The 23,039-nt window shown below is 30.2% G+C and overlaps 1 pseudogene; it reads left to right on the top strand.

Annotated features, from left to right (window-relative positions):
- The first annotated feature begins 413 nt into the window (after nt 1–413).
- LOC112599196 overlaps nt 414–23,039 on the top strand; it is a 28,829-nt pseudogene continuing 6,203 nt past the window's right edge.

Below are 23,039 nucleotides of genomic sequence, written 5' to 3'. Positions count from 1 at the left end.
GTCTTGAGGTTGTATATATATAATATATTATAATACAGTTGTTAAGTTTTTTTTTCTATATACCATACCGGATCTTAATACAGACGTTTATTTTAATTAAATATATAATTGTTTTAATTTTTTTCAGACAAGTGAGTTAGACGAGCTTTTGATGGACAAACTCTACCATGCAGAAGGAAAAGAACATCTAGCGATATAATAGTTTGATGATAATATAATATGTCTAGGATAACGACGAGTTTAACGACCCAACTTTTAATAACTGTTGCTTTAGCACCGCGGGTTTGCGTGTGTATCGGGCATAAATAAGTGAAAAAAAAAGCATATTACATCTACATTGCATGAAATTATAATCATAATAATTACCATTAATCATTCGGTGAACTTATTGACGCCGCTACCGCCGAGACATGATGACAAAGAGTAAGAGGTAAAAAAACAATACGGGGCCAGGAACACAATATACTGTAATTATACGTGTATTCTATACAACACTTTATATTATAATAACATTTTATTATAGCTCGTAGTATTATTAGTCTATGTGTTCGATATATAAATATAATAATATATTATGATATCGGTTATGGCGTGAGGTAAAACTACGTCGGTTATTCTTTTCATTGGTATTCATTTTTTTTTTTTTTTTTTAATTAGGTACGCCCAAGACGTCATGTGATACGAATAGCTCTAGACGTAATGATAATTTTATTACGTCACAGTTGAAATACCCTGATCAACATGGCATTGTGCATGCGCAGTTGGAGATGTCTCAACCACGTCTTTGTCATCGTCATGGTATAATGAAACGGCGGCAGCCGTTTTAAATTAACAAATTAGAAACTTTTCCCCGACTATCATCTATTTTTCAAACGGTTCGGTTAATAATTAATCTTTGCTCTATAAATGAACATTTTATTTTTATAAACCGTAAAAAACAGGTAACAGGTAATAGTTATTTAAAAAAAAAAAAAATTTATTTGTAAGGGAGGCGACCAGGGGCGGACTGGTTTGGTCAGCTAGTCCTTACAATTTAAGTAGTGTTAACCCATTATGTTGTGTAAAATCACGTTATTTTTATATTAGATGAAATTATGTAGGTGTTATAAAACGATTCGATATTTATCTTAATTAAACTTATCCATTACAATATACCTATACTTTGAATACTTGAAATCACGTTTTAATTAAGGTCAATTATTTAATTAACTATGCATAACTCATTATTTATGTGTTAAAGTTAATAGATGTTTAATTTGATTTTGTTTTATTTTATTTACGTAATAATAAAATTATATAATAGTAGGTACCTGTAACTTGTGCGTAATGTATACTATATAGATATTGTTGATGTTTGATACGTGATGTTTGTTAGTGAGACGGTTATGAATCGTGTGAGCATATCTTGGCACAACAAACTAACGGCAGCCACGTAGGCACAAAACTCCTAAGTAAACGACAAACGCACTACAAACCATAAAAAGTGATAAATAAACAAATGTATCGTCGTAAAAAATACTAAATAGATATTATTATTCAACTAACGTGTTGAATACAATACGTACCGAACAGTCGACGATATACATTTAAAAGCGAATTCATGAACAGTAATATTGTTATTTGTTCTCAGTAGATTCATTCCCTGCTATTTTAAATAATAGGTACTACCAAAAGTAATCTCCTATATTAAATTAATGGGTTCTATTGCCACCGAGTATGCGTAATGACGAAAACATAACATTTTTTTGTTAGGTAACTACTCATAATATTGATTTTACAATAGGTACTTTTTTTTTCGCGTCGCAGGACTAACACCGCATAATATACGATATTTACGCGAAATACTATAACAATAATAATATTACGACGAACTGCGAACTTGGTAATTTTCTACAGCAACATTTACCCCGTATAATGCGGGTAATAGTTACACAACGCGCGAATATTGCAGCAGATTCGCCATTAAATGCAATGGGTTAATACAACGCCCGTGATAATAAAAGCGATAATAAAAATATCATATTATATTATTGTATTAGGTACCAACTACCGTGGCTGCATTTATGTACTGCAGCAATTCGATACCGTAAAACGTTTGTACAATAATATTATTATTATCACGCACAATGCTGCAGGCGCGCGCAGTGAAATTCGATTATTCTCTGGGCCAGTATTATACGGTTTACTCCAAATTAAAAAAATATATTAGATAATAATAAATGCGTGTGACAGTGCGCGATCCGATAATCGACAAAAAAAAAAAAAATCGTGTATTATAAACGTTATCGTGTTATTGTTATATTTCGATTTTGGTGTGCGCTAATTTATATAAATAGGGTTTTCGAATAATATATTATAATAGTAATAATAATAATAATAATTTCAACAGGCCTGCGAGGCGCGCGTGCAGGGTGACGGCGTACAACAGTCGTCGTCGCCGTCACTGTCGTCGTCGTGTTATCCGAGGTGTCGAACATCGCATGCGTTATAATATCGGTCTTGCGCCTGTAAAGAGGGATGAGTGCTTTACAGTAGTTGACAGGTAGTAATTCAAAACCCTGTTGTGTGTTCAGAAAACTCGGCGCGCACGCACGTACACAAACACACGCTCTGAGCTCCAACACACCGGGGTCTTTATCCGGGCATCCATCAACCGGGCTTATCTCGTACCGAGGATGACAGCTGCGAATTAATATCGGATTTCATCAATTACCATCTCTCATTCGCACGGCATTGGGGGTTTTGGGATAGCAGGTTACGTCGCCCAATACATTATTCATGTATTGTTATTGTCAAAAGAGGAAAAAAAAAATCAAAAAATAGGAAAAACAGGACTATAAAAATGTTTTTTCTTATACGTATAATATTATAGCATTATATTGTACATAGGTATACAGCTGCTAATGTAATTAGTATAATGTGGCTCGACGCGCAGCAGACGTTTCGACTTGCTTACGATGATGCGATACGTATACACATATTATACTGGCGTTTTAGTTGATAGTTCGATTTATACGTAGTTTGCTATTACAACGTTTTTCTGTATACCTATCTACTCTGTAAAGCAATGTCTAGTCTTGCCATTGTAGACTACATTATAAGTTTTTCGATCGTGAGCAGTTATACGAAATTTGTTTCTTATTAATACAGTGTTTATAAGCCCAAGTATTATACCTATGTATTTTATTAAAATATTTTGCATATTGCCGGAAAAACGTGATACATTTACCATTGTAGCAAAAACGTCTGCACAAACTTGCTTCAGACCAGAGGTTTTTATTCTTCGAGAAATCAAAAACCATTTTCTACTATTATAATAATAACAAACGTATCTTCGAGCGACTTCTCGTAATCGACAATTTATTATATTATAACTATTTAGTGTCATCCAGAAAAAATAAAGATGGGATGAGAATATTTTATTTATCCGAGAAAGTACCCCCTGCAGATAGAATACTATATTGTTTCGTCCAAAGTCTGTACATTATAATTTCGATTCGTCATGTGGCACGTCGGTTTCGCTTTACTCGATGGCCGATACAATTATAATAACAATATACATATATGAATATACCTAATACCTTATACACATGAGACCGCGGTCTGTCTCTAATACATGTCGTTAATAATGGCAGACGTGTGAACGTGATGGGATGGTTATTTTTATGACTTGTCACGGTCTCTCCCTTGTGTGAAGCGACCAAACCCCAAAACCTTTTTTTTTAAATCTTATATTATTAGGCGAGCACTGAGCAAGTATCTAAATATTATACTTTCCGATATCCGGCTTCTTTTTTATTAGTGTGCGCGCGTTTTCGATTTGGTAAAAACTTCTATCCACCACGGTCTTAACTCGTAATAAAAATATGGTATATGACATATGTATTATAAATCGTATGGTTTTGAGCGATTGTTTATATATTCTAATACTAAGAATGTATGTGCCATATGGTAATATTATGCACGTTGAATAAAAAAATTAATGGTACCTACTGGGTGTAAAATAAACTTATATATATATATATAGATATGTATATGTAAAGGTATTATTATAATTTTATGATTTTCGAACCATGACGCAGTGTTTTGTCGTTTCCCAACACTGGCATAGCCAAAATGGGTTATTCGTCCAAACTGTTTGGCATCGTTTCAACGAGTTCGAGTCTTAGAATACTATAATATGTAAGTTAGACGATCGCGTGTAAATCGAGCGTCTATTATGTTTCTAAGCGTAGTTATTGCAAATTTGGTGTGTAGTTGGAGAAAAATACATGTTTGAGCGTATATTATTATATACTACGCTAATGTAGAGTGAAACATCTTAATACAGAGTCAAAAACATTTTTCGATTTTGCGGTTGTTTCGTTCTGATTAGATGATGTCGACAAAAATAAAATAATTATACTATGTCGATTGGCTACATAATTAATCACAATCCGCATCAAAACATCATCGCACAAATGAATTGTGTTATATCAATAAGTGTATTATTATTTTATCTTAATTTATCCACAATGTGTAATTTGATACGACATGTGGCGCCTATTTAAGTAAAATATATTTTTGTATATATAGTCACGTGCTGTGCATTTACGCATACGATTTCTCGTAAATTATACTAGCTATATATTATATTTATAAGTACACTCATACATGCATATATTACATATAATCGTTGACGTAATTTTTGCACGTACGACGTGCCTGACCATCACCAAACAAATGTTCTTATTCTTCGTCTGTCGCAAGCCATACATGCTATTACACAACTTGCGACCTTCTCTTTATATAGCATTATATAGGCCTTACAGTCTTACGACAATTGACAACTTGACAAGCATGTAAAACCGCGGGCTTGCAGAGCTTATATCCAAAAAATATAACTTTCATCCCCAACCCAGACCGTGGAATCTTCCCTCCCCACATCACTGAAACCTCCATCTGTCGTGTCGTCCAAAGCGCTGTCAGTTATAATTATTACGGATCGATGTGGTAACGTGTATAATATGTGTGTGCGTGACAATGTCGTCGCGCATGTATATAATTTTATGCTCACACTCGCGATGCATATTGTGTTCGAGCCGGAATAAGAGGTATAATAGGTATATTATTTATAGGAAAGGATTGTGTTGTAGTGGACGAGGGGAGGATAGTGCAGACAGCTATTGTTACACGGATGCAGGATACCCGTAATTCACGGCTCGGTGGATAGGAGAGGAGAAGGTGCATCACGTTTGCCGACAGGCTTTTAGCCGGTAAGCGCGAACGCATTTCGCTGACTTTGACACACCGCGCAGTCGTTTACTATCGTAATTTTTTTCAGTTGCTACTGATGGAATTAAATTTTAAATGTATCTAGTATGTATAATACGCGTGTGTGCCTGTGGGTCTGTGTGTATGCTGTGTACACCCTCTCGATTGACTAAGCTTTTACATTTATGGCTACTATATACATATATACACACTGCGTTGACATAATTAAACTCTATATTATATGACTGCAGAGGATTAAACAACACGGAGGACTCGAAAGTGAAAAATAACTATATAATCCGACTGCAGATATTATATTATACATTAAAAAATAAAATACCAGCAAAAAATTATCGACCGTTTACTAATATATAACTGACATATACGTTTTTCTATCTTTTTTTTTACTTATATAATTATTAATTATAGTTAAGAGGCTCATTGTTACGTCACGGGTTTCTGATATAGCTATTTACTCGATTACTCGATCGTTAACTTCTCTAGTTTCGATTTACGATTATTTTTTTTTTTTAACTTCCAGTATTAATAAATCAATACCGTATATAAACTTAGACTCTGGCTGTATTATATTCATTATATTTGTCATGCTATAACTTCATGAGAAATCTCTTTTAACATTGAAAAATTGAACACGTTTTATGTATACGACTAATTTGAAACAATTATGTTTTTGTAAAACTACTATATACTTAATATTCAATTTAATGGAATTTTTATAATAAGTATATATAATTATTCAGTTTTTGTTTATTATTATTAAGTTAATATTCTTCATTTATTTTGTCAATAATTATAAAAAACAAATGACTAAATGAAGTTTATGGTTTGATGGTTGGTGATTAAAATAAAACTTCAACAATAAAATTATATTTGTATAATATTTCAAATTTTGTTTAAATATATTATTATTGAGAACTTTATTCAAGTAGTGATTTTTTTTAATATTAATGAGATAACATAATTTAATGTTGAACAGGTTACTCCTTTAAACACTTAAATTATGTAACGTAAAAATAAATATTCATGAATGATTGTAAAATAGTTATAATAAAAAAAATGTATGCTAAACTTAAGTGATAGTAATAATTAAAATTATTGAATTTATATAATAATAATTTACATGAAGTTAGAAAATACATTAATAATGCATGATTTGATTACCTAATATTTCAAATAGAAATGGCCAATGATTTATAAACATTTTAATTTGAAAATAACCATTTAAAATACATTGTATTTAAGTACCTACTATAATGCAGATATTATCCCCCTCCAATAATATACCATTATTTAGTTGAATTTCTTTATACTCTTTACCTATACTTTATTAGAAACCCAATAAAATAAAGTTTTTAAACAATCATACTTCATTTTTGAACTATAACATTGTTCTATTTTGCAAACGCATAAAATAGCAAATCTACGTATCGAATTCTTACTAAACTTTATTTATAATTAATATTAGAGCATATTTATATATTATTGAATTTTTAGAGCATAAAATAAGTTTACATTTATGTAATATTTTTATTTTAGAATGAGTTAAAAATACTTAAATAATTCATTGTTTTTTTTTTAATTTATACAACTTGATTAAAATAAGTCAGTATATGAAAAAACTGCTCAGATCCGGTTTATATTATATTTTAAAAATTCAATGTTATATAATTTTTTTTTTTTTTTTAACAGAAACAGCACTTGTGGGTGTAGAAATTTTTTAATACTCATATTATTACACAGTTTTCTTGTAAATAATTTAATAATAATAACGAACAATATAAAATAATATCTACACAGAAAGTAACAACTGAATCAAATTTTTTAAAATATTTTAATTTATTTTATTTTAACGTAACTGAAGGTCTTGTTTTTGTCATCATTTCTAACGACCAAACGTTTCAATTGCTTAGAATAATATTAATATAATGAAATAAAAATATTAAAAACAAAACAATTTATTATATTTCTAATTATGGCTTTGGATGTCAAATGTACTGCTTATAATACGTTTAATTCGCTTTTCCTAACGATTTAACACTATATGTTATAATAGTTTTGTAAATTATGTCAAAAAATTATACCGTCATCTTAACGATATCATTTTTAATTTCTTGTTTATACAATTTCCAATAATTTATTATTCTCCAAGTGACGCGGACAACACAAGTGCCAAAATAAATCTCTCCTCTCTCGAACTTTAAGTGAAAATTCGCAGTCACACCCGTAGCGGAGGAAGATTAAACATTTTCGGTTTTTTATAGAAAAAAATAATAATAACTACGTATATAAATTGTATATATATATATATAAAACGAGAAATTATAGTACGTCATATTTTCTCATCCGTCGGGCTAATTTTGTTGACAGGGATTATGCGCTGCGCCCTCCCAAAGGCTGTTAATAAATCATATTTAACATTAATCACACTGCGAGACAACCCCAATTTTAATGGGATCGTTGGTACTTTACAACCACCTCTGCTGCCCGTCCCCCTTTCGGAATATCATCATGGCCCAAACAATGTGCTTTGTAATGACTATACGATGATAGGGCCATCCTCCGCTGTATGCCGTATACGTATAATACACACACACACACACACACACACTCATAAATATAGGTACGTATATATGTATTATATATATATATATATATATATATATATATATATATATATATATTTATATTATACAGTTTCAAATTTTAAACGAGCGCCACTTATATTACCGTAAAAAATTCAAAACATTAAGCAATATAATTCATCGATATTATACACTATAATATTTAAATTTAAATTGATCAAATCCCTGAAATCGTGTGCATGAAAATCAATTGCAGAGTCTTCGCATACATAACACTGTGTACATTAAAATATATAAAATACAACATATTACTTACAAAATATATTTGTATATGTCTATGTTCAAACAATACGGTTCAGTATTATAGAGGCACTTTAATATACTCTTCACTCTGACACTTCGTTTCGCATGACCTATAATTCGAGGGGCTATCGGGGTTACGCAAAATTCGAATCGACAGCGTCCATGTGCGCTGCGACCCGGAAGATATCTGGCCCGACGTGTGCGCCCGTCGTTTTTCGTTTGCTTTTCACGAGCCAATAAGTCCAAATAATAATACTATAACAAATATGTATGTATATTTGTGTATGTGTATGCGTATCTTATATTTTAAATTATTGACATGCAGTGAAGACCAAAAGAAGACATCTACGTGTTTTTATTATATAGTCTTTTCACGTTATATGTACAGTATATAATATTAAATATATGTTATGCACTATTTACTCAAGACGTATTTCGTTATAATTTCAATGAGTTTTTAATATTTGACAAGATAAAAGACTACTCGTTCTTCATCCGAAATGTGTCTCGTGACGATTTTAGTAAGGAAAAATACTCAATATATATAGTAATGGATTAAGATGTTTTCCACCTATCAAAACATCTAACGAGAAAATTACTGCACGGTAAAAACTTTCAAAATACATAACAGTCAAAAAATCCAAAAGACTGTTGTCAAACCAATTTTACAGTTATTACTCAAAAAAAAATTAAGACATTTAAAACGCATAACATACATATATACATAATAATATAGTCACAACAATACGAAAGTATTTAGATAAACCGCCATTGCGTGTTGTTGTATATCATATATTTCGACAGTAAAAAATAAATGTCAAGTTACCAGTTGGGTTTATAGTATGATATAACATGTAGAATCGTATGTGAATTATTCACATATTCACGTATATATACGATAAATATCACATAGTGACATATTAAATTTAAAATCTATACACCCGATCATCGCGACGATCCCAAATATCATGTTATTTTTAATCTATTATGAAATAATAGAATTATCTCAATTTAAAATTGTCAAATTATCATCCGATATATAGATTAAAAAATATCAAACATTATTTTTCTACCCTCAAGGATAAATTTAAGCAGCTGGTTAAACGTCACTATCAATATAATATAATATGTTTTCTCAAGTCATCGTCAGATATGTCACATGACTCCTGATAACCCTTGTATTGTATAATAATATAATAAATATTGTTATATAATTACGCCACAGTAAATGTATTCTTTTATAAATCACGGTTTTGCTTCAAAGTGCCGATTATTTATTATTTATGACCAGGACTAGAAACATTAGTGCTTTAAATTGCATTAGCATGCAATACAAATCACGAAATATAGCAAACATTTTTTTACTAGCATATTATTTTTCATTTAAAAATTTTTACTCCTAAATAATTATTTATAGTATAAAAGTTAAATGAAATGTGTAAAAACAAAAAATGAAAATGTTTAACTATTTATATATAGGTGTACTATATCTATTTAATAAAGGCCATTATACCTATAATGAGTAATGACCCTATACATATGTGGAAAATAAGAGTAATCGACGACCAAAAATAGACTCACTGTTAGCAAATTTGTAAAACAAAATATATTATTTTTCCCCTCCACAATAATTTTTATAAAAAATTTTAACATTGTATAGTTATATAAACATAATTTATTTATAAAATTTAGCCAATTTTGATTAAAAACGGGTATATAGTTAATAAAAATAGCACAAATGTTAAAAAAAAAAAAATACAAAATCTGCAAGTATAAATTTAAATTTTGATTCCGATTTCCTTTTTCATGAAACAATAATATCCATAAGCTATAAAAATTAAACATTATTGAAAATATAGACATTAAAAATTATAATTATTTTGACCCAGAATTGTCATCAATCCCTTATGTATATTATTATTTACTATAGTATACCAACTAATTATATTATATTTTTGTATTTGTTGTATTTGTAAAAATATACTTCGAAAATTTGATTTGTTGTAACTACTTAACACTTATATATTTTAATCAGCAGTTCAAATTTGCTAAGAATACTGTACATTATATACATATATTCATTAAGTTTCTATTATTAAAATTAAAATATTGCAGGGTGCTTTCAAATTAAACCTCATTACTAACGTCTGTTTCGACAAAAAACACCAATACGAGTAGTATAAATGGTTTAAATTTTATATAATATACAAGAATTAAATTTAAGAATGTCCTAATCTGATTACTGAAGAGGGTGAACTAAAATACACGACATTCGTTGAAAGAAATTCCGAAGATAAAAATCGATTATCGATAAGCCCCGCGCAGAATAACATATATGATGTATTTTATGTGAATATCATCGTATTATACAGAGTATTGGCTTATAAACGATGTTATTATTATCAACGATATACCAGTATTATTATACAAAATATTTATGATCGGATAAAGTTAATATGGATCGTTGCACAGGTTATCCGACTATTGTAATACTTACACATAATATTGATTTCTTTTTGCGGCGCGCTCGCTATATGGCCGGAGACCTCTAAAACGGTATCCGTGTAATCTACTCCCTTAGGTACCATTTATAGTTTCACACAACAGATGGCTTTTCCACGCATTAGTCCACTCGGACCAGTAAATTCTATGAACAGACCTCTCTCTCTCTCTCTTCCTCTTTAGGAAAAACGGTAGGTGATCTGCGCATATATATCCGAATTCGAGCACACCCGTGACAGCCCGCCAAATCGTCCGCTGTTAAAACGAGCCCCTGAGGAAAAGTTACTCAATGGGACGTAAAAAAGAGTAGCAAGAATTTTTTTATCATTATTATACGTAAAATCCTTCCCACCTCTACTGCTTTTATAATGTTATAAAAGGAACACCGCGTTCCGTCGTTAAATGTTAAAGGTGATTTAGCGCTGTATCCGTGAAGTATAATAAATTTCTGTAGTTATCAAAAATCGATAGCGAACTATCAGTCCCCATTCTGTGACGACTAAAAATTAAGTTAACAAACCAACCATTTGATAGCAATTATACGGTAAACCAACATTTATATTAAATGCGCAGGTATTTTGGGTTAAATTTTAATTTACTTATCACATGTCATGACTCATGAAACAATATAAGTTTGCTTAGAAACAGTTTATTTAAGTTGCCACGTCACGTAATTATCCTTGCTTTTAGTATGTCCTGTATAACTCGTATTATGACCATATTCATGGGGTATAATTAATTATTATCAACACACCAATATTTGTGGAACAGTATATGGCCTTGGACGTAAAAATATTAATTATTATATCCATTTCCGTTAGAATATACTAATTAAATAAAGAAAAATCAGATTATATACTTACATGTATTTCATAATAACATGTTTTAATTTATAATTTATGTCATAACAACATGCCAAAAACTATTTCATCCGTGAACAAAATTAAAACTATGTAAAACACAAATATATTCATACCAAGATAATATTACTTAATTATAGATTATAACAAATAAATTAATAAGTTAGAATTACCATTGAATATTAAATATAAATAAATTATGTAGGTATATTTCAACAACTATTTATTAAAAAAAAAATAGGCACATAAGCTATAAGCATCATGTTATTATATATTTCATCCATAATGCTCGTAATTAAACAGCATAATTATATTTTGAAAAAAAACGTACTTGAACAAAATCGTATTACATACCTATCTATACTATATATATTATTATTAACATATTAAGAAATGTGAAGAGTTTGTTTATTTTTATTTATTTTTTTTTTTTTTTAACACAATAATACCTAGAACTACCAGTAGAATTAAAAAAAAAATATATTTTTGAATTTGATAGTCCAATCCTCGAGAAAGGTTATAGTCTATTTAACATCACGCTACAATGCTTAAGATCCGAATAAAAAAAAAAAAAAGTCTCAAAGAAAGTCAAGCAAAAACGGAGTAATAGTGCGGTCTGGCAATGCCTGGGTCTGGAGCTGACAATGTTCACAATATCAATTAATGATGAAATCAATTTTCAAAATTCCTTTACAAAAGGAGACTTTTTACGGGCAGTGAAGTGAACGGGGACAACTAGTACCTAAATAAAATAGTTAATAATTAACGTTATATTATATTTTAGGGTTGCCTAAATCATTGTACATTAAAAAAGTAAGAAAACATAACATTTGAATCCATCACCAGATATTAAAAAAAAAGGAAAAACGTTAGGAGTATACTTCGTAATTGATTAAGTTACCACATAATGTATGTGTTAAATTGTTTTGAATATAATTGTAAATCATTGCATATGAAAAACGACTCTGTGCAAAGAACCGAATACGTTCTGTCAGACAATATTACTAAAAATATATTTGATGATACGGTTTTTTTTTTTTTATATGGTTCTTTAAATAATTTATTTTACTATCAGTAAAGGTATAGATAAATTTAGTTTTTACTGAATATATTGCATTATTATTTAATGAATATTTAATATCATAATAGTATATATTGATTGTATATTAAGTTTTTTTTTCCATTGTATATCTTAGAAATAATTGGAATAACCAAATAAAATAGGAGAAAATCACAAAAACAAACACATCAGTTTACAAAAAAATCTATTTTTCTTCATAAAAATGATGTATTCAAATGCTTATATAAAACTATTATCGATTTGGTCTAAATTTTTTTTTTTAATTATTCCAGTATTAACAATGATTTACAAGGAACCCTGTTTTAAATGTTGAAGCATTTTATCCAAGCGAAAAATTTTAATTGACGTTTATACAAAAAAATCGAAGACGATCTTATTTTTTGATAATCGAGGTTATCAAATAATTATTTTAATATTAATATTAAAATTATTATGTTAATATTTGTTTTTCAGATTATTTTAAAAACTACTGGGGATTTTCAATTTTAATTTCTCAAAAGTATCGGCTAAATCCAATTTAATTCCAGAAACCTCTATCAAAGTTGATAACACAGATATTTTTTTTTTTTTTTTGCTAGAAAAAGTGTCTTTACTTTTCATATACTAAAAATAAAAAAATTCACACCGTTTTAAAATCAATACATTAACCCGGTATTAGTCTCGAACAAGTGGCTCAGCTCAGAATCTAAAATTAAAAAAAATCTATTTATCGCATCATTAAGACTGTTATGTAAATATAAAGTAATGTGAGTGAAGACTATAGACTATAATACCTATATAAGACAGCAGCTATAGAAAGGAAGTATTGAGATAATATCATACATTTAACACTGTAAAATAATCTTTTCTAAATTATCTTATAGGAACGTAAAAAAGTTGTAAGATCGATAGCACGTATTTTTAATTTCGTAACAACAATCATGTGAAATAGCTGGTTGGAAAAAATCAACATTATTTTACAATTCAATTAACGGATTTTAAATCTAGAAACTTGGTGGAAAAAAATGTCATTATCCAGAATATACGTTATTTATTCTAAGTGTTTGTGCGCTTGATATCGTTTGACATTCAATGACAATTAAGCCAGTGTCTGTTGCACCAACAGCCCCTCTGTCTAATGCGCCTACGGTTTGATAATTAATGCGACTTGTCAGCCACATCTGTCTGTCCTCCCCTTTGGCATCTACGACGGATGAAAAACGTCTGAATCAATATATTTTCGCACCCTCTAAACATCGTTGACGGATGGAAGACTCGTTGGATTGGAAATGTCGTATCTCTGAACGGATTTAAGACGGATCAATTATAGTGTGTGGCACTTTTGAAATACGTATATATATAATTTATATAGATATAATCATGGTGGTTTAGGGGCAAAAATTATTTAGAAAACGCGTATGACAAATTTTAACATAAAATGAAAAGTAACCAAGTGTTGTGGCATAGCACTATTATCAATAGATTTATGGATTGTTTTTTTTTTTTTTAGTAAAATTACTAAAATATTAAATATATACAATACAAATCATTCAATTTGGTCTAACTATATCTAAGTATTGAAATTATATTACAACATTATTAGAGTAATAAGAGCCTATAAGTGTTCCACTTTCGGTTAAAAAATGTATGAGGTAATATAATACATTGTAATTTATTGTTTATGGAAAACTGAAATAAATGGCGAGTGCAGAATTAATACTTTATTAATACAAATATAGCAACCAAACAGCAATGTACATGATTAAGACCTTGCTGTCCACGGAAGAGCATGTGTTCACTATAATAAACTACAGCAAAAATAGTATATTATGTTTTTAACACGAAAACAATGGGCAACGAACAGACACGTACGTAACCAACATCCATTACTTCAACCTTAAAAAAAAAAACCCGTAAAAACTTTTTTGACAGCTGTTTGTAAAATTAGGATTTTGTTTATTTTTTTTTTTTCGTTTAGAGTTGAACAAAAGCACGAGTTGTATAATATATATTATTTGAAAATAATTCAGTACGTCGTACTCGGTCATCCGCCGCCGTGCACGCAAATTTCGCAATGGGATTTGATGAACGAGCTACTCAGCGTAATTGGCTGTTGCTGTCCGCCGCCATATCACCCCTTTCTGCTTCCTTCCGACAAGCGGGGAAATGCGTCTCTACCTCCCTACCACGACGGGTTTCTATACTCCCCCGCAGTGGCGACGATGAAATACGGTTCCCGCAGTGGCGGCGATGAAATACGGCTCCCGCATACTATTATGCCATTGGCAATTTATCATTTCACATCTCTCTCTCACTCTGTCTCGTTCTCTCTATCTAAATATCTATATATCTCTATCCATTTTTCTCTTTCCCCGCTGCCATTCCTACATACATGTGTATATGATACTCTCACTCATACCACGTATCCACCGCCAACTCGTGTGTAAGTATGTGTGTGTGTGTGTGTGTGTCACGTGTTTTTCACCTACACTCTGGCACCCCGCCGCTGGTCGTAGTTTGACAGCGACAAACGCTACTCGTGATTTATAACCGTTCCCATTGATATCACCTCATGAGCTGCCGCCGACTCTCCTGCTATTACCGGCCTATACACGGTCGAGTGATGTAGTTGGCGACGGAGGGGTGGACAATTGGAGCAGAGGTAAGACATTGAAACGAATATATTTTATAAAAAGTCAAATGCACGGGTAGAGGTTAAAAGTTAAAACGATTTTTGCGTCGATCAAATTTCCCGAACGCAATGTCCCGCTTCACACGATAGCTGCTTCCGATTTCAGTCGACGTGATATTATCATAAAAGTATTATACTCACGCATTGAACGTCACCGTAAGTCTTGCCACGATAGATCATAATTTATTGTAATTATCCCGAGTAGGTCGTCGAGAGGTCAAGAGCGGATTCCACGAGGAACAGCGAATGTTTTATGCTTATATACTTGAAGGCTGAGGTGGTTTCTCTATACATCATAATTTAACTACCGATTTATATATGACGTTACTGTAAAACATTTGTTTTATTTAATCGTTTAACGATTATTGTGGTTAACGATTCGATTTTAAACCATTTCTTATTATGTATTGTATGAAATATATTTAACACGGCCCAAACGAGTGGTTTTTCGTACACTACTCGATTTCATAAAATCAGATAAACAACTTATATATTAAACATATATCTCGTTCGAAGATCTTAGTAGATGATATGTGATGATAATCTATAAACCGTCAGCAGCTGCTGAGAAACTCGAAACCTTTATAATCATGAAGTGAAATTGTGATCTATAAATATATGCAATAATACCTATAGGTATAAATTTTGAACCGAAAACATATTATAAGTAGGGTACTTACATAATAATACAACTTTATTATAGGCTTAGGCTTATAAACCATAGAAAAATTTCGAACTATATAGATAAGTATCAGTAATCATGATTAGTGATTAGGAGATATACGGAGGTATACTTTTATTTCAAATAATATCTGTACAAAAGAGAAGTATATTTTATTATTATTATTTTTTTTTTTTAGTTTACAACTGATGACATAATAACAATAATATATTTTAATCTATGTGTATTGTAATTTAAAAATGTTTTATTGTATTTAAAAAGTTTTTAAAAAGTCATTCACAGTAAAATTGGTAATTTACGATTTTTTTTCTCACATTGTAATTAATACAAGAATTATTATAACTATTATAGTGCTAAATGCTTTACAAAATAAAATACTATATTTTATAAAATAATAAAATAATTTATAAAACTTATCATTATCTATATTATTTTGGTTGACGTAGTGATTTCATTTTTAAAACTAAATTATTATACATAAACCACCTAAGGGAATCAAAGTCATACAAAATACATTAAAACACCATAACAACAAAAGGAAGTCGAACAAAGCAATATGGTACAATATTTCTATAACGCTGCTCCTTTCTCTCATTGATCATTTCATTGAAGGTTAAAGGGTTTTCTATTGTTATACTTAATACATTTATATTCTAGTGAAGACCCAGTTTACATCATTTAAAATCCATTCCCGCAGTGTTCTGTGAAAGGGTAAAGCAATTTAATCGATATATTAGCGATTAATCTTCATATATAAAAACGTGACTGAACTATTTGAATTGAAACAATTAAAAACAAATACATTATAAATCTGTACACACACGATGATTTTAGAGACGCTGTTCAGCTTGAATACATTTGTCGTTCAAATATCGTATTATAACCAAATTTTATAATCTCGAAACCGGTTGTGAAATTTGAGAAATAGGTACATTTTTTGTTTTTTTTTCTTTTCTTTTCTTTTTTTTTCAAAATATTTAATGACCATACTATAAGATAATATTAAAATCATTTAACTAGTTAAAACAATAACAAGCCAACAAGAACATTGAGACTATTCCGATTTATAAAAAATAATTTGAGCCGTCAATTTATTATAATTTAAACAAAACAAATCGTTTGTATATTAAACAGTAAATAGTTTAGTTTTAATTAAATTGGTTCAGTTTGATGCAATTTTTTATGAATCTTGAAAAAAAATTTCAAGAGTACCCTAAAATAGGTATATCTGAAAGTGAGATTAGTAGGATTTTATATTTTTTAATGTTGATATTGATTTTAGTTACTGTAGACTTATAATAAATTTAACATTATTAAACAATATTAACTAGGTCAGTATTCTACAAAGTTAAAATTAAGTGTTAATCTCGTCGACAATGGGTATTTGATCTTTCTTCAAAATCTGTGTGTGATATATGCCACTGTGTTTATTAATATACTAATAGTAGTCTATAAATAGTATAAATTATTATTATTATTATAATTATTATTATGTAAACGTATAGTATAAGTGCACTCAATTCAGTGTGTTAAATGACCGTCCAACTTAACTCACGTACTTCAAGTACGTAATCGGGTCCCGAACACATAATGGTGGTGTTAAAGTACAAAGATAAAGAAAGTGAGAATAGAATAGAATAGGTAAGGGTAAAGAAAAAAAATTGCAGCAGTTATAATATATGAATACAGTAATCTCAAAGCGTGATTTAAGATTTTCATAATTTTTATTATCTTTTGAGTTTAGACGAACCATCTAAATCAGACGTGCCCAATGTATATATTATATATAGGTACAATACAATATGGGTACTCGCACTATTATGGCGGCCGATAGGGTTTCCGCTAGATTTCTCGCCCTTTATATACCATAAAATTATCAAAATCGACTTAATTAATCGACCTTTTCAGACTATGTGCAAGATTATGAAATTATATTCAAATTACTGAATTTAATATTCAAAACAAGTCTTGGCACTCATTAAACATTGTTGTATAATATAATAATATATAGCCATAAGGTTGTCGTTGTGAGATAATTCAGTTCATTAGACGAATAGTAAACCGATGTGTCGATCGATGGCATATAAACGCTTTAAGTCCATGTGAAGTATATGCGATGTGTTTGAGTGCATATTTTCGATAAAATATTTTTATTATCATTTTATATTATTAAAATGCGTACACGTCAATTTTCTACGTCTGCTAAATGTTATAACATCATATTTATTTGTACAGTCGGCAGTGGATCGCAGTAATGCATACAAGTAATATTATATTTTGAGACAGCCTGATTACCCATTTATATATATATATATATGATTTTGCAGGTTTTCGAAATTATGAAGCTTTCGTAAAAGTAATGTCGAATCATGGTTGTTATATGATATAATAAAATTACATTACTGTGTACAATATAAACATATTATAAAAAGTGCTACTATTGTTAATAGATATTAAAATACTATATTATTATGTGGTCAGAATAGGTGTGTATAATGAAGCTTTAATGGTAGACTACTTGAAATTAATGCCACAAGATAAGAGATCATATGTCAGATTCGGAAATGAGATGGATTGATAGAGTTAATAAATTGAGAGAAAATTATACAAGACAGGGACAAATAGTGACAATATATCATTGTTTTTAATAAAACCTTTTTAGGATAAGACAAATAAGGAGATAAAAAAAAAAAAAAATAACTATAACTATCATCGTGCTGCTAACCTCGACGATAATGCAGTGTATTTATATCTATCAAGTGCGCTATCACCAAACACTATAGATATTTTCGCCGCACACGTGCCTGTTGCCGTTTCAGATACCACCTTAGTCAGACTGTCTTTCTTGTCTAAAGAAGCCGTCGAAGTCCCGAAACTATAACATGTACGTATTACAAACGGTTTCTCACGCTAGAATTCGATCCGTTTCCTCGTCGTGTTTACACAGGCGTTAAATGACAGACAGATGTTTCCTCGTCAGATCCTCTTGATGCGTTGCTTCAGGGAAGTATAATAATATACACCGGACGAGCTCACGAGGTCCAGCAATGGTATTGTGTTTATGTTGTTTTTTCTTTATTTTCCCCTCACTTTGCCGGTCATAATATGCGTGTTATAGATTACCGGTTTTTTTTTTTTTTTTTTTTTTACTCTGCATCTTTCGAGTAGATACTTGAACAAAAAAAAAATAATGATATTCCCCCAACCGTCAGTATAGTTATTTGGTATATGAGACGCATTTGTTTACCTATGTACACGTCATACGCCAAAGAGTATTAACGTTTAGTTCGATTGTTCGATGGTTCAGTTCAGACGTGCATCGATATGTAAAGAGATTTATATGACGGTATATTAACGTCGTCTATTCGACCACACATTTTATTAAAATGCATTATAACATTATGCTTGAACGCACTGGCATATCTACTTATTACAGTGATAACGCTAACGTATTATGCAGAACGAGTTTCATCGTATTTCTGAGTATTCGAATAAAACGTCATTTATGGGATAAAATATGTAAGGAAATAAACATGTAAATCTTTAAAGATAACGGAAAATATGATGTTTGTTACTTAAGAAATAATGTTAACCAACATATTTTTATTTTATTTAACTACCTACTTACTTTATTTTTAAGAAATAATAGCAAAAACGAATAGAAATAATTTTAATAAGATATTATTCACAGTTAAATTTCTAGTATAGTATAATATGGATAGTATTTTGTATAATTTATAATATGTAACAAAAACTCATGTATAAGCAATAAATAAAATTAACAAGTGCTTATGCTTATAATTAAAAATATATTCAATTAACAAATTTTTCGTTCTAAAACATAAAGTCTAAAATATTGTAATTAACTAATTATTTGTAGAATTATATTGTAAATAATATAATTTTATATACTTTGAATAAATTAAACCATAAAGAAAAAAAAATTGTTTCATTCCAACACTAAAGTTACCAAAAGTATTCACTATTTATAAATACATAGAAACTAAAATATGAAGTTTTCTTTATTTCAGTTATTTAAATATTTACAGAAAAAAAAATAATGTGAAGGCAAACACCATTTTAATAACTATTATGCTTACGCTGTGTTGTAAATAAATATTAAAATGCGACCAATGTTTTGTTAAGGCGTTCAGTGTAGGCAAAATTCATAAATACTTTAATGGTTTGTTCGAATTTTGAAAAGGTTAAAAACACCTAACGTTATACTTCAATACAAAGCATCAGTTACGCGTTATTAAGCCTTAAAGGATTATTTCCATTCATTCAAAATAATTTTATACTTATTCATCGGTTTATTTCTTTTCATTAGAAGCAAATTAAGTATTTTCGTAAATTAAATTTAAAAAAAAAAACCCATTCTTTTGCTTTAATAATTGCATAATTTATATATTAGAAAACTAAATATTTTTCCTAATAAAAAATTATCTAAAATTATTTTTTTTAATATGGGTATTATTTTATTTATGAATAGGAAAAAAGTGTGCTATTAATTTAAATAGTAGTTTTGAAATATTTAGCTGACTAATTAGTTAATGTGCTTTTGATGTTTAACGTAGCCTACTAATATTATGTATCGAAATATTTCATAAATACAACATAAATAATTGTTTGGACTATAATACCATCTGATATTTTAATCCCTACTTGGTGGTTCTATTCTTTAATAACAATGTAAGCAATAAATAGCAATTTCTATTTTATAACGATGATTTATTAAAGTTTTTAAGTGTTTTAAAAAACTTCTTTCATTATCTGGCATCAAGAACACTATATTTTAGTTGTTCAATGCTCAGTTGTGTTACTTGTACACTTACTTTAACAGTTAATATTTACATCATTCATCGAGATTAAACTATGATCTTAGAATAAAGATGATTTTCTGTTTTTAAAGCATAAAATATGATATAATATATTAAATTTGTTATTATTTAAATATTGTATACTATTTTATGTATAATTTTTGACCAATTATAGTTTAATGGTTTCATCATACAGAATATAATATTATGTCGTATAAAGTTAAGTGAAATAGTTGATCATTAAAATTATTTACTATTATAATACTAAACATATCTACATAATATTATATGACTATAATATAGTTACCTACTAAATTATTTTGTTTATTAGTTAGCGGTAAATAGCAATTTATTGGTATCTAACTATAATACTAATTTATTTATCTATAAAATACAAATATAGTCTTAAAATAAAGACTGACAATTAGTAAATTTAATAAATAAAAATAATTAAGATCTTAATAAAACCTTGAATTTTGAAAGGAAAACTTTCGTCAGACTGTTATCTGCAATGAATATAATTAATATTATTTTATTAACTGCATTGTTTACTGTATCTATAGTGCATAATATATATTAGATTAGTGTTAAATTAAATTACGATATAAACGTGTCAAATTAATCTATATTTACAACATTTGATAAGAACTAAAATTCTCGTTCGATTTCAAATACTCCGTAAGAGAATCAATAATCTTAAAATAAACCATAATTGGTATTTATTTTAATTCTTGTATGTTTCTTTATACATCATACTAAACTCATAAAAAAATCATTCAATATTTCATTAAAATTCTCGAGATACAATGTACAACAAATATTATTGTACGCATAAATATAAAACAAATAAAACAATTTAAAGCGATTTAAATTTGGTTTGAACTCCAACAGCCGGTCAATTGCTGTTCAGTTTCAATCGTGTAGAAACGTTAATGCATTTGTAAATAGGTTTAAAACAAATCACCATCGTAGTTTTTCGTGCGGTCACCGTGTCTGGCAAAATGAAATCACGTGAACGAACATTTTCACGACTGGAAAATATGATGTACCGACGCGGTATGCGATATCGGATGTCGTCGATGACACATCGTATGCGTGTAGGCACGCTCGAGACAAGATAAAATCGCGGGTAAAAAACAAATTCAATTCAATCACAACAATATAATTGTGTGCGACACTAGTCGCGTACAATACGCGCAATAAATACACGCTCGTCTATTTATGTGTATGTGTGTGTGTGTGTGTGTGTGTGTGTGTACGGTGATCGTATAGGAAAAGAAAAAGTGTGAAGACGTAGCTGCCGCGCACGCACACGCACGCGCGCGTGCACAGACTCGAACGCGTATTATGCGCGCAACCGCCGCCGCCGCCGTCGCTCCGAGGCGGTCCGGTTATAAAAACAACCTGTCTGACATGTCATTAAAAATGAGTTAACGAGCCGCTCTCGTACGCAACGGCGCGCGCGTCCGCCCGACGGTCTTGTGTTCGTGTGGCCCTCTCTCCGCACCACTCAACACACACACACACACTCACACACACACATACAGCTCATAGTCTTCACATACTATGTGGTAATGTAGTAATGGAAGTATAGTAATAGTAGTAGTAGTGGTAGTAGTGGTAGTAGTAGTAGTAGTAGTAGTAGTAGTGGTAGTAGTAATAGTAGTAGTATATAATAGTAATAGTAGTCGTTGTAGTAGTAGTGGCGGCGGCGGCACACACTGTAGTGGCGGCGGTGGCGACAGTGACAAATGAGTACAGAGAGCCCCGGGGCCACGTCACGCTGACTTCAAAACATTATGATAAATCACCTGTCAAACCTTCTTTTCAGCATCTGCCAACTGGCTTGACAGCATCAAAAGCACTCCGCCACCGCCGCCGTCGCCGTCACTTCCACTCCGCCGCCACTGACACCGCTCCGACACTATTACACGACGCTCGTGTGTAAAATAATATTGTGTGTGTGTGTGTGTGCGTGCGCGCTCGAGACCGTCGCCGCCTTTTACAGCGCGACGACCGCGCAACAGTAGCTGCTCCCGTTCGACGACGATATATTATGATAATAATAATATCATATTATCATCCCTGCAGTTATTTGTATGAATCGTGTCGGCGCCTAATACGTGTCAATAACTCCACCCCAAACCGCAGAAAAAAAAAATAAAACGTCCCTCGCCACGTTTTCGTGTTATGTTTCCATATTTATCTACTAAAATGCTGCGGTACCCAACGCCAACACGTAATCGTCGGTGAGATATGAGATT

This window comes from Melanaphis sacchari, unplaced genomic scaffold, assembly GCF_002803265.2.
Source record: "Melanaphis sacchari strain LSU unplaced genomic scaffold, SCAv2.0 Contig4_pilon_pilon, whole genome shotgun sequence".
NCBI lineage: Eukaryota > Metazoa > Arthropoda > Insecta > Hemiptera > Aphididae > Melanaphis > Melanaphis sacchari.
The sequence above is the reverse complement of the archived record's forward strand: the minus strand, read 5'-3'. Positions and strand labels throughout refer to the sequence as shown.